The sequence below is a fragment of the Acomys russatus genome, chromosome 15 (genome assembly GCF_903995435.1).
Source record: "Acomys russatus chromosome 15, mAcoRus1.1, whole genome shotgun sequence".
Classification (NCBI taxonomy): domain Eukaryota; kingdom Metazoa; phylum Chordata; class Mammalia; order Rodentia; family Muridae; genus Acomys; species Acomys russatus.
In genome coordinates this window covers 36659274-36672878 of record NC_067151.1, presented here as the reverse complement: position 1 = coordinate 36672878, position 13605 = coordinate 36659274, and positions in this window count along the sequence as shown.

Genomic DNA, 13605 nt, shown 5'->3' with positions numbered 1-13605 from the left:
TGGCTTGTTTTGCGGACAATCTATGCAGCTTACCAGTCTAGAAGGCGTATTTTTTTTCTTTATGGGTTCCAATAACTTAAATATTTTATAATGCCCCATCTCTAGGAATTATGACATTATTATTTTTCTTCTTTACTATTTGTGTATGGTATTTATCTCTAGTATATGACATTTAATTGTTTATGTTTTAGTAGGTATGTTTTTTGTGTATGCACATGTATAAAGTTATTTACCAAATGCATAATTTAATCTCACACACACAGACTCTCTCTCTGTCTCTCTCTCTCTCTGTCTCTCTCTTTCTTTCTGTGTGTGTGTGTGTGTGTGTGTGTGTGTGTGTGTGTCTGTCTGTCTCTCTGTATCTCTCTCTCTCTATCTCGTGTTTTCGTCTTTTGTGTGTCTTGTGTCTCTCTCCTCTGTCTCTCCCTCTGTCTCTGTCTCTGTCTCTCTCTCTCTGTGTCACACATACACACACACACACACATACACATTATCAACAAAACATCATGTTTTTTCCTAGATTCCAGCTACTTGTTTATCTTATTGTTCATCTAATGGGTAACCAAAAGCATTCTGTTTGCTCTGCTCAGAATATAAGTAACATGTCATCTCCTGTCCTTCTCACAGCCTTTAATTTGCATTACCATTAAATTCTGTCACATTTATCATATTCTGGAGTTGTGTTGACACGAGACACAATTATGCCCTCTGCATTATTTTTCACCTGACCCTTGTTACTCAAATCCTTTACTGTAGCATTAGCTTCATGAATGCAAGACATTGTTGATTTCTTACATGGCCCTTCAAGCTAGAAATTGGTGAGGCACTGATTAGATATTCACAAATAAGGCAGGAATGAATAAATATAAACCACACAACAACATCCTCGGCATATAGGGTAGTCATTGTCTTCCAAAAACTGGAAATTCATGTAGTCTATGTTTCTGTGATTTAGTAAAGATAGCATTTTGAATTTTTGCTCAGTTATAGTATCTTAAAATTATAATTCCTTCTAATTATAATTTCTTCAGAATGAATTTAAAGTATATTAATTGTAAGATCCATTGTCAAATTACTCTTTCAAATTTTACAAATAAAAGTTTTAGTATTTATTACTCAAATAAAATTGTTGTTTTTGAAAAGGCCTTATTTTTTTTTTGAAATACTTATAGAAAGATATTTATCTCTGGTTTGAGAATAGTTTTATTTTTTGAAACATTTACAAATGGATGGAGATATTGAAGACAATGTAAGAAAGAAACAGAACCAGACCTCTTGCATGGTTTTTAATAGCTCCTATAGTTTATTTCATTTCCTAGAAGGAAGTAAATTAATTCTTCTGTGTTATCACCATTTTAGAACATACTTGTTCTTTGAAAATAATGCAAATTTCAGCATTTATATGTATATCAACTTATATTAGTAATTCCTCATAAATTGTGTGTGGGTGTTTGGTAGGATCCCAAGAAAAACAAGTCTTAAAAGTTTGTTCTAGAGTGAAAAATAAGCAAAAGTCAATATAGCTGCAGGGATTACAGTGACAAATATTGGTACTTTGTAAGATAAGAAATCAGTTTCCTTTCTTCTCTTTCCTAGTACAGTTCCTTCTGTCAGAGTTCCTCTCTTGATCACAGAGTTCCTTTGATGGTCATGGAAAAGAGGGAAGAGGGAAGGAGAGCAGCACCTATGTCCTCTAGGTCGGGGGAGGTTAGATTTATGCTATGTGACACAGTGCGTTTCTTTTTTTATAGCCTCTTCCAAGAGCAGAAATGTGTGCCTGGTGCATTCACCCATAGTCACTCACAGTGCAGAGCTCAAAGCCGGGAGATTGTCCTGAAGACCCAGGTTCCCACCCTTTCCAGAGCTTTAGCTCATGGGAAGGAGTTTCCACAGAAACGACAAAGCCAGAACACAATGAACTAATCCTCACTGGGTTGACTTCATGGTTTTGAACTTTACAATGTCTAACACCTGGTCAATTACTACAATATATCTCATCATTAAGATTAAACTATCACATTATTTATTGCCTTAATCGATGCAGAGAAAGTATTTGCTAAAATTTAATAGCTTTCTAGATAAAAACATTCAATAAATGAGAAAAAAAAAAACAACAACTTTTTTTTTCTACCCCAGAAGGTACATTTATGTGAAATCCACAACTTTAATAGTATTTTTAGGTAGAGGATTTTCTCCAATGATTATTTTTATTAAATTTTCTGATTGTTTTGTATAATTTTTCTCTTAAAATAAAACTCATTAAGATAAAATTTTTAAACATTTTGATGATTTCATTTTGCACATATTGCTGAAACAATATTGACTTAGAAAGAAAGCATATCCAACATCGAGATAGCCAACACAGAAGACGTTCTTGGCACAGTGCATCTGCCTTTTTCCATTAGGACCTCACAAAGAACCTCACATCCAGTGAGTAATTTGAGATCAGTTACATCCTGCTAGACAATGAGATATATGAGGCCAATTGTTCTGGTATTAGACACAGTTCAGTAATGGCAAACCTGTCTTTAGAGCAGCCTGTGGGAGAGAAGCACCTTCTCCATCTCATGCATGCACACGGCAGTGACTACATACGCTTAAAGCTTATAAGATATATGGACTGTGTACAAGCATACTGTGAAAAGTTATGGAACAGTCCATCTGCCAATCATAGGAACTCATCTTATTTTTGTCCTTGCTGATTGGTTCTTCCCCCTGCCCAAAGTCATAGAATAAACTCGTAAAAATAGCTGTGCCCTTGAGTTACATGCTTACTCAGCACACTCTTTCTGTAGATTATATTCTATACTTTTGCTATAAATCTATATTTCACTGCTTCTATTGTCTTGTTGTTAGCTGTACAATGAACTTGGACATAGCATCATGAGACAGCAAGTAACAGGAGAATAACAGCTGGCCTACCTCTATTCAGCAGCAGGCATTTTGAAAATAGCAGACACCTTGAAAAAGGTACGGAATTGATCCTAACTGATTACTCTGCTTTCTGGAGGTACAAAACCATCTATCAACACATCCCCACATCTTTTTCTCTAACATAAGCCTCCATGAACCCTAGATGACTCCACCACATTTTCTGCCTAGTCAGGAGCATTAGGGAGTGCTGCCTCTAGTAGACTAGCACAGGAGGGCTGAGTCTTTAGCACCCCTGCTAAAAAGATGCATAGCACCCACCTGTAATCTCTGCACTCAGTGAGGCAGAAGCAGGTGGATCTCTGGGAGTTTGAGACCAGCATGATCTACAAAGTGAGTCCAGGACAGCCAAGGCTACACAGAGAAACCCTGCCTTGAAAAGCAAAGCAAAACAAACAAACAAACAAAACAAATAGAGACAGTTCTGTGACTGGTGCAAATACGAGTCTCCATTTGCATGTGAGCTTTGCAGTGAGAGATGCAAACAGCCACTCTTGCTACATAAGTAGGCTATTTGGTTTACTTGAGGAGTGAGCTTTGGAGACACACTCCTGTGCTGCCTCCTGAGCCAGGAATCACAGACAGCCTAAGCCTTAGGGCTGTAACACTGGCCACTGCCAAGGGCCAAGTGTGGGAAGGAGTGCAAACTTTGTCACAGGTGAAAGCAATCTTGGCAGGCTTTGTCCTTGGACACACCAGGGATACTCCCTGAGATTAACTTTGAGATAGACTGGGTGGAGCCATACTGGGCCTGGAATTAAGGAAGGAGACCAAGAGACTCCACCTGGACTATTGTGTTTCTAATCGACCCTCAATAGGAGGCAGAGACCTCCCCTTGCACGTGAGAGACAAGCAGGTGGAGAGGAGAGAGGAGCAGCCAGTTCAGACCAGGCTTGAGCACACGTGGATCAGGAAGAGGATCAGCGAACCTGCCAGACCAGCAGGCAGGCCAGAGACACCTAGGGACCCCTTCTGTGGAATGGACACGAGAAGGTTCATTCTTGTTTCCCTTTAATTTTTTTTCCCTTTTGTGTAAGCTAGTTGGGTTGTATAGTAAAGTTTAATTGTTAAGAAACAGAGCCAACAGGCCGAGTGATGCCAATATCTGTATCTGCCCCAAATCTGAAACATAAGTTGTTGCCATGAACTAAGAAATCTGATTTCGTAGGCCAACACAGGATCAGTAACACTTGTAGAGATAAGGGTTCAAGTCCAGAGCTCATAGGAGAGTTTGAATGCTAGAGAATCCCCCTGGTGCTGCCCCCACCTGCCTGCAGGTGCCACTCACTGCTATCAATTGCAGAACAATATAAGAGCAGCTAAAGAAAGTCTCCCTGCCTAGCCACAACTTCTATATGGGTAGAGATAAAAGTGCTCCAGGCTGTTGACTAGTAACACTACAGACAACTAATGTGTTCTCATATGAAGCAAAATGATATCACTAAAACAATAAAACATTGAATAATTAGTTTATTTTATTCTTTCATACTGTATCTTATGCTTCTTGAAAAATATGCCATATACAAGTATATAATGTAAAGTACTGAGTAGCTTCATCATACTGTGAAAACAAAAATGCCAACATTTTGGAAGATTAAAAGCATATTGTGTTTTGTTTCTGCTCTAACATAACACACTTCAAAGATAGCTGTTGAAGGAGCAGCTGCAGGGTAGATATGGGAAATCAGGGGAGGCCTCTGCTTTCTCTCATTCCCAATCTGACTGATAAATCAGTGCATCCTTCTGTAGAATCACCATCTATGTAGATCACAATGGGTACTTTATCAGCTGAGTTGTTCTTGTTTGCTAGAAATTTTCCCAGCAGAGGCTGACAATGAAATCACACTGTGCTTCATGGCTTCAAAGTCTTCCACATTTGCTTTCCAAGGTTACTCTGGAGTTTCTGTCCAATCCTTCTGAAGGGGGTGGGGAGGGTGGAAGACAGTGAAATGGTAACCACAGAAGTTATACACATAATCTTCACTTATTGCTCACTGTTCATTCTATCACCTGCTATGTATTTACTTGCCAAAAAAAAAAAGATGTCGAAATATATTACCTGTGGGACCAGAATGAAAAAAAATGTGTACCCAAAAAGCTTAATAAGAGTAAAACAGTTGTTAAAACTGTCATTGGAACTGTCACAGCGAATGATCACATGGCAGTTGAGTTATGAGCTGAAATAAAGTACTGTATGTAAGGAGATATGGCTCTAAGCCTGGAATTGTAAGGAAGATGCATACTTAGGCAAGCATGCCAGCTTTTTATCAGAGTTTGGAAGAAATGAAACAACCCCCAGAAATCTTACAGAGATGGCAAATTCAGTTGTTTCTGGGCCTTACAGAGAAATGAATGATTGAAGAAAGATTGTGTATTTATTTGTTTGTTCTAGCTGCCTTAATAGAACACCACAGACTGTGTCACTTGAATAACAAAGAATTATTTTTCTCTACTTCTAGATAGAAAACCTCTAAGTTGCAATCTTATATGGTTTATGCTCTGTGAACATGTGGAGATAAAGAAGGAGGAGAAGGAGAACAATTGAAGAGGGGAGAGTGAGTGATGAGAGAGAGAGAGAGACAGAGAGAGAGAGAGAGACAGAGACAGAGACAGAGACAAAGACAGAGACAGAGAGACAGAGAGAATGGCAGGGGGTGGGGGACGAAGCAAGGCAGCAAGACAATGTGCTGGCATCTCTATCTTATAAGGAAACTTGTCTTATTGAATCAGCAGGATACGCTTCTAACCTCATTTGACCTTAATCATCTCTCCAAAAGTCCCATCTCCAAATATAGTGATATTGGAGGCTAACAATTTAACACAGTTAAACCCATAACAGAGTAATAAAACCCCCAAACACTTCTCAATACAGCAACTTTACTCTGCCATGTTGACATTTCAGATGCACCCAAATTGTCTTTTCTGCTTGTCTGATAAATTTTTGTGAATGTTTTTCATCTTTCTCAGTATATGCTTTTTAACTTTTAAATTATTTCACAACCTCATGTTGACTAGGAAGTATATTCAGTTGTATACAATTTATTTTTCCTATGTCAGTATTTGATTCCCCCTAGGTAGACAGTTTAGGTTTTACAGGTCATCTTCTATAAAGCAGTTAATAAATATCTGCCACTCTTGATGCTATTCTTTATTTGCTAATTATTCATAATTTCAGCAACCAAGGTAAAGGCTCAGCTCTGAATGATGACAAATTCATCAAGGCAAATGAGATCCTATGGGCTTTCACTAGGGCTCTTAGAAGAAACAGAGTATGTCATACAAACCACCCATCTAGCATGAGGACTAATTTAAGCTAAAGTCACCTGGAAAAGTATAAGATTAGGAGAGTCAGTAAGATATCACTGTTCTAAAAGCCAGAAACAAATCTCTCTGTGAAAGATGACTACCCAAAATGGGGAGGAGAGGTAGAAAAAAAAACTTTACAAAAAAAGAGACTCTATTGTAATATTCCTTTAGTCTTGCTAGACATTGTGGATATTTTCATTAAGTATACTTTCTTTGATTAACATAGTATATTAATGGGCACACAGATTCAGAGACTTTTCTATGTTGGGGCTACCATGTATGTGTGAAAAGTCTATATGCACTTCTATTACAAGTTTACTCTCCAATTGTGCTGGAGGCCTTGTGAGAATAGAGATAAAATTTTGTTTTGAAGTAAACTTTTTTTTTTTTTCTTACTGGAAATTTCAAGATTTCCTTGTTTTTAATAGCAGAGTAGTACTCTGTTATGTAAATGTACCAGGGTTTCTTTATCCATTCTTTGATTGAGGGACATAAAGGTTGTTTCCAGATTCTGGCTATTATGAATAAAGCTGCAATGAACATAGTTAAGCAAATGTCTTTGTGTGGTCGAGCATCTTTTGGGTATATGCACAGGAGTGGAATATCTGAGTCTTGAGGTAGCACTATTTCTAATTTCTGAGAAAGCACCAGATTGATTTCCAAAGTGGTTTTACAAGTTTGCACTCCCACCTGTAATGGAGTAGTGTTCCCCTTTCTCCACATCCTTGCCAGCATGTGCTGTCACTTGAGTTTTTTTTTTTTGTTGTTGTTGTTTTTTGTTTTTTAATCTCAGCCACTCTGATAGGTGTAAGATGGAACCTCAGAGTCATTTAGATATAAAATTTCCCTCATGACTAAAGATGTTGAGCATTTCTTTTAAGTGTTCCTTGGCCATTCAACATGCTTCTCTTGAGAATTCTCTGTTTAGTTCTGTACCCAATTTTTTAATTGAATAATTTGGTTTGGTGTTGTTTAATTTCTTGAGTCCTTTATATATTTTGGATATTATCCCTCTTGTATGAAAAAAAACCTTCAAGTCTCTGAAGAAACAAATTGAAGAAGATATCAGAAGATGGAAAGTTCTCCCATACTTGCGGATTGGGAGGACCAATACGGTAAAAATGGCCATCTTACGAAAAGCAATCTTCAGATTGAATGCATTCCCTATCAAAATACCTACACAATTCTTTCCAGATTTTAAAAATCAATTCTCAATTTCATATGCAAAATCAAAGAACCCAGAATAACTAAAACAATCCTGTACAATAAACGATCTTCTGGAGGAGTCTCCATCCCTGAGTTCAAGCTGTACTATAGAGCAACAGTAATTAAAACAACATAGTACTGGCATAGAAATAGGCTGGTTGGTCAAAGGAATCAAATCAAAGTCTCAAAAACCCACACACCAGCAGACATGATTTTTGACAAAGAAGCCAAAATCATTCAATGGAAAAATGGTAGCAGCATCAACAATAGTGTGGGTCTAACTGGATGTCCACATGTAGAAAAATGCAAATAGATCCATACTTATCACCCTGCACAAAGCTCAGGTCCAGGTGGATTAAAGACCTCAACATAAAACCAGACACACTAAATCTGTTAGAAGAAAAAGTGGGGAAGAGCCTCAAACTCATTGGCACAGGTAGCAACTTCCTGAACAGAACACCAACAGACCAGATGCTAAGATCAACACTAAATAAACGGAACCTCATGAAACTGAAAAGTTTCTCTAAAGCATAGGACACTGTCAACAGAACAAAGTAACAAGCTACAGACCAGGAAAAGGTCTTCACCAACCCTAAACCCTACAAAGGGCTGCTCTTTCTTAAAACTCCAGGAGTCAGTGTCCTTGCTGATGACACAATTCTCCTTCACATGGAGCTTTGCTGGATCACATATCCTTCCGTTCCCTTATCTGACTCATCACACTTTAGAAAGGGTCTCCACATTGAAGGAATTAGGGAATTATATTGGAGAGCAGTTTTAACTTAATGATAGCTTTAATATCACTATGCCATGTAAAATAATATTCAGAAAATTTAAAGACCAGGGCATGGATGGCTGTACAAGGCTATTGGTTATTTCAGAACCAAATTTGAAAGCAGCTTTGAAGCTCAGTCAGTGCTGTTGTTTCCCTGGAGCTGGGGATAGTGTCCTCATCAGTATAAACAGTCTTATACAGTCCAGGCAACAGAAAATATGTTCTATCATGGCTCTGTTCAGTGTTGTGACATTTACCTGCTCTCCACTATTCTTAGTACATGTTGTAGGCCATGCTATTAGAGGAGTGCAGAACTTGAGGAGGTCATATTAAATGCCTATTTGAACAATTCCTCATGCCATAGTGCTAGATAGTTATTCCTCTGGGTCTTCCCTGCACACACACACACACACACACACACACACACACACACACACACACACAGTTTACTAGTGTTATAATTCTGTCAATGCACTCCTATAAACATTTGTGTAAGTGGAAAGGTCTACCAGATTGCTAAATTAAAATGCAGTCTAGTTGTGTCCTGATATATAAAACACAAACTGTTCATCTTCTACTTCAGTCAAATCAATAGATCCTAATTTTTCTATGAAAGAGGATGCTTTGTGTCTATGGCCTTTGCTCAAGTTTATTTTGGTCTGATCAAACAGGGTTTTAAAACTACAGGTATAAATTTATGTAAACCAATTTATTACAAAGCATGTTTACTAATTTAGCCAGAATTTCTTTCTGTGATATAAAACTTGAAAAACAGACATATCCACGTATCCGGTTACTGTTTAATCTGCCAAATATGCTGGCTACACACACACACACACACACACACACACACACATATATATATATATATATATATATTCAGTCTTTCAATGTTGTATTATTAACTCTCTCAGGCAGTTCCATTTTGCCTCCATATGTTGAATCGCTTTACTTATAATATTTCTGCTTTTCTCTGAGTTGGATGATCTAATATCCTACTTCCTTTTATTGTCTGGTTTGTTACTAGCTTAGTAGAACAAAAGAAAGAAAATACAAAATAATTTTTGTCTGAAGTGTGCTGAAAATAAAATAGATTCGTGACAAGATGCTATACAGAGGACAGTAGGGTCTATTGCAATGACTTCATTTTTATAAACTTTCTAAAATATTTTACTGTGACAAAAAAGATGTAGATAAAATACATAGAAAATCATGCATTTGGTACTTGATAAATGTCTGCTAATTTTACAAAATTATTTTACATGATCATTTAGAGATGTGTCATTTGCCTACATGACACATATACCATATGTATACCTGCTACCATTGCAGTCAGAATAAGGTGCTGGGTTCCTTGAAAGTGAATCGCAGATAGTTGTAAGCTGCCATCTGGGTGCTATGAACCCAGGTCCTTTGCAAGTGTATCAAGCACCCTTAATTTCTGAGCCATCTCTACAGTGTGTCATCATTATTATTTATAATATAAAAAATAGTAAGTTTGAATGACATTAACATTTGGAGAACTGCCTTATAATTCAACATATTTACTGAAAATTTGTAATTTTACAAGGAACAAAGTCTAAAACTAGAATATTCAGAATACAATATCAAAAACTTTCTACTGGTTGAGAGTATAAAAATGAATTATTCTTTAGAAGGATTTATGCTGTTGGATGGGATAACTATTAGCTAACAGGCTTCCTGGTTATCCAAAAAAGTTCAAGAGCTTTTGATTACATTACTGTCTCTCTTGGTCCATACCAAATAGCTGCACAGATCTAGAAGGCCAGGGAAGCCAGTCTATGACGTGACATTTACAATCAGTCATTCCACATATGGGCTTTGATGTTTGTATCACTCGGGCTCCAATTAGAAACACAGAAATATCTCTAAGTATTTTAAACTGTAAGATTTGACTGAACAAATAATATGCTAGCCAAAATGTCAGAGAGCACCTATGAACATACCTGAAGTCGGATCAAAGCAGGAGATTTATGGAACTGTAGAGCTGAAGACCCTGGCAGAAGCTGGAAGCATATCAGCTGTGTCTATTGTAGTCTGGAATCGTAAGAACAGCCATGACTGAAGATATAAATCTAGGAGGGGAAAGAAATTACCTTGATTTCTCTTTTCTCTTCCACTTGAGCCTCACAGAGCCTCTTGTGGGCTGATCCAGATCATATGTAACAGCACGGCTCCATAAGTGAAATGTACGGGAAGTAGACTTTATGCTACGGACCGGCAGAGGGCTGGAAGATGGAGCCAAAATGCTGAAAGGCCTGGGACTGGCTCTCAGCCCAGAGGCCTTTTCTGTTTCTGTCTCTGTTTTCTTTATCAGAAGATCTTTTAAATCAACTCCGAGAATGAACACAGCTCTTAGAAAATATTCCAAAGAGGAGGGAAGGATGCGAAATCTCACGAGAATGCTTCAAGTTCGGCAAGGATGCCTTTCTCTGTCAAACTGCCATCCCCGTCAACATCAAACCGTAGTGGTTGTGTTGTGGTTTAGGTATGAAATTCCCCACGAAGAATCTTTTACATAAAATTTAATCTTCAGTGCGGCAATGTTCAGAGATGACACTTTCAGGAGTGAGTCAATCACGAGGGCAGAGACTTCATGAACAGATTAACCCTATAAGGAGTTCACAGCAGAATGGGTTGTTAGGAACGAAAATCTACTTAGAGAGATTAGGCCCCATGTAGTGGACCATTTATTAAAGGTTCTTAAAAGTGTATTTGGTCTCCTTCTGCCTTTGTCTCTCTGTCTCTTGTTCTCTCCCCCCTACTCTCCCTCGATCCCTCTTCCCTTCCCTCTCACTTCCTTCCCTCCTATCTCTTTTTCTCTCTTTCTCTCTACCCCATGCCAGTTGCTATGATGTAAGTAGCCTTGCTCGTCTGCTTTCCTTGCCATGGTCTTCTACCTCAAGATGTGCTCACAGGAGTGGGGCCAAGGAAATAAAATGTTTCTCCTTTTAAAAGGCACAATGACAGGAAACTAACTCACTTTCCTAAACATTCCTCTTAAACTGCTCTAGAACTTTCTAGTGAGACTCTATTTTATACTGCTAAAGATCCTCTTGGGCTTGCCACTAAAAATGCTTTGAGGCAGATGTTGGGTTGCATCACTCCTAATTCGTTTAACACCATAGTTCCTTCTTGTGGCTCTTGAAATGAAGATCCACTCCCACACACTGACCTGAGGGTCTCTGTGCTCTGGACTTTGTCTAAATATTTTAAAATTTTAATAGGTTCTCTTAAATTTGTTGTTACTGTTTTCATTCTCTTAATGTTTTTTCTCAATTCTTGTCTTTTTAGAGATATGTTTACATAGAATATTTCACTTTTCATCCAATGACCAAGATATATGATTGTCACTCTGTCTAACTTTCCTATTTTCATATTTAACACTCACTATTCAGTTATTACTTTACTTTGATTTTTGTTTGTTTTGAAAAATAAACATGATGAATTTCAACAATTTTCTACTTTCTATGCCACAACTACAACCAAATAAATAATTAACAACATAATACCATGAAATACTCTATAATATTATATATATGTGTGTACATATAGAAACATAGCCAGCATTTTGCCACTAGATTTTAGACTTAAACAAATAAAAATAAATCAAATTTGAAAGTTGTATTAAACATATAAGAAAAGCAATCAGATAATTTAAAATTATAGGCAAAAGTGATATCTTAGGAAATGCAGAGTTTTCAATGGTCTCAGGAAAAGAAGTAACTTTCTAAGCACTCAATCATTTGAACAATCTGTGAGGACTACATTTGAAGGCTTCGCCTAAATAAATATTCAGGATCTTAATAGACTAAGAAGCCTTATGAATTAATCAGGAAAGCATTAAAACTCTACTCATTAAAAGAGGGGCAAAGATGCGGAATAAAAACATCTCACAGGAAGAAAACTGATGGTCAGAAGCAGCGTGAGAGAAGTGATTTCCTTGTCTCCTTGCAGCTACGACTCGCCTAACGCTTTTGAATGTAAGTACCAGAACCCTTCCTGAGGATGACGTGACCACAGAGTAAGATACTTAGAAATTCCTACCCTGTCATCTGTCAGGCTAGCTGTAGGACAAGCAGAAACAACACATATGCTATTTGCTGACAAGAGGGTCCCACTGTCAGAAGGCAGGCAGCAGGGCACTGAGGTGAGGCGATGCGTTTCTCTGGCCTTCTCTTGGCCACAAGGCCTCCAGTTGTCTAATGGGTTATACTGGAACTACTTTTCCAGCTTGCTGACTGCAGGCATCTACATGACATGAATTAATATATATTTCCAACATATGACATTCTTGCTGCTGTGACAAAAGACTTGACAAGAAGAACTTGAGGAAGGGAAATGTTAATTTTGCTTTACAGTTTGTGGGAATCTCGACAGTCAGGACAAGGAAGGGGTCACTGCAGGAGAACAGGGAGCTGAAATCATGCTTCCCTTCTGCCTGTGACCTCTGCTGGTCTTTGCACATGCCCTCTTTCTCTAGTTTTCCTTAACGACAGCACCAGAAAATGCTGTTTCCTGTGGTTGTTGTCGTTAGCATGATACACCTGTAAAAAGAAGCCCCTTCACCACTAGTGTTAATTGCCACGGTAAAACCACTGCACCAGATATCCCAAATCCATTCCTCTTTTGCTTTCCTTGCATTGTGTCATTACTGACTAGTTTATTATGGGAAAATTAGTGAGAAGGATGGTGACATTTGTTTCACCCAGACTTCCTGTCACATGTTATTTATTTTATATATTGTCCGTAAATTGGAAGCAGATGGACAGAAATGGGCATATAGCTTCATGGGAGACTGTCTGCCTGACGTGCACAGGGCCCTCTTGTTTAGACAAAATGCGACAATTTGTTATTACAAATATCATTCTATGTATTTATAACAAATAAATAAGCAAAGCAGATGCGCAGGTCTGCAGGTGAACCATATTAGGGCTAACCCTCCAGTGTTTGTGTAGCGACACTGAATAAAAGAAGAGAAACCATTATCTCCCAGGGGCCCTTCTCAAGCTCCAGAATTTTTGCACTGACTCTAGCGCTCTAGCCCAGGCCCTCCTGTTTGCAAAGGAAATATTTCACAGACTGAACCATCTCTTCACCCCCTCTATTCTTTATTTTTGTCCTTTATCAACCCCCAAATGTTTTAAAGGCAACAATAAAATTAGTAATCTGTCTTGGTAAAGTTTGAGCAGAGAGGAGAGGAATATGATGACTCTACTGTTTGACAATTCAGCTGTTTGGAGAACATTGAAGAGAATTACCTACAGGAGAGTTGGAGAAGAGGTTCTGACACTCATAAAAAATCATGGATCAATGAAATGTAGCATTTACACCAATAAAAGTAGGTTTATCTGTGTAAGAACATG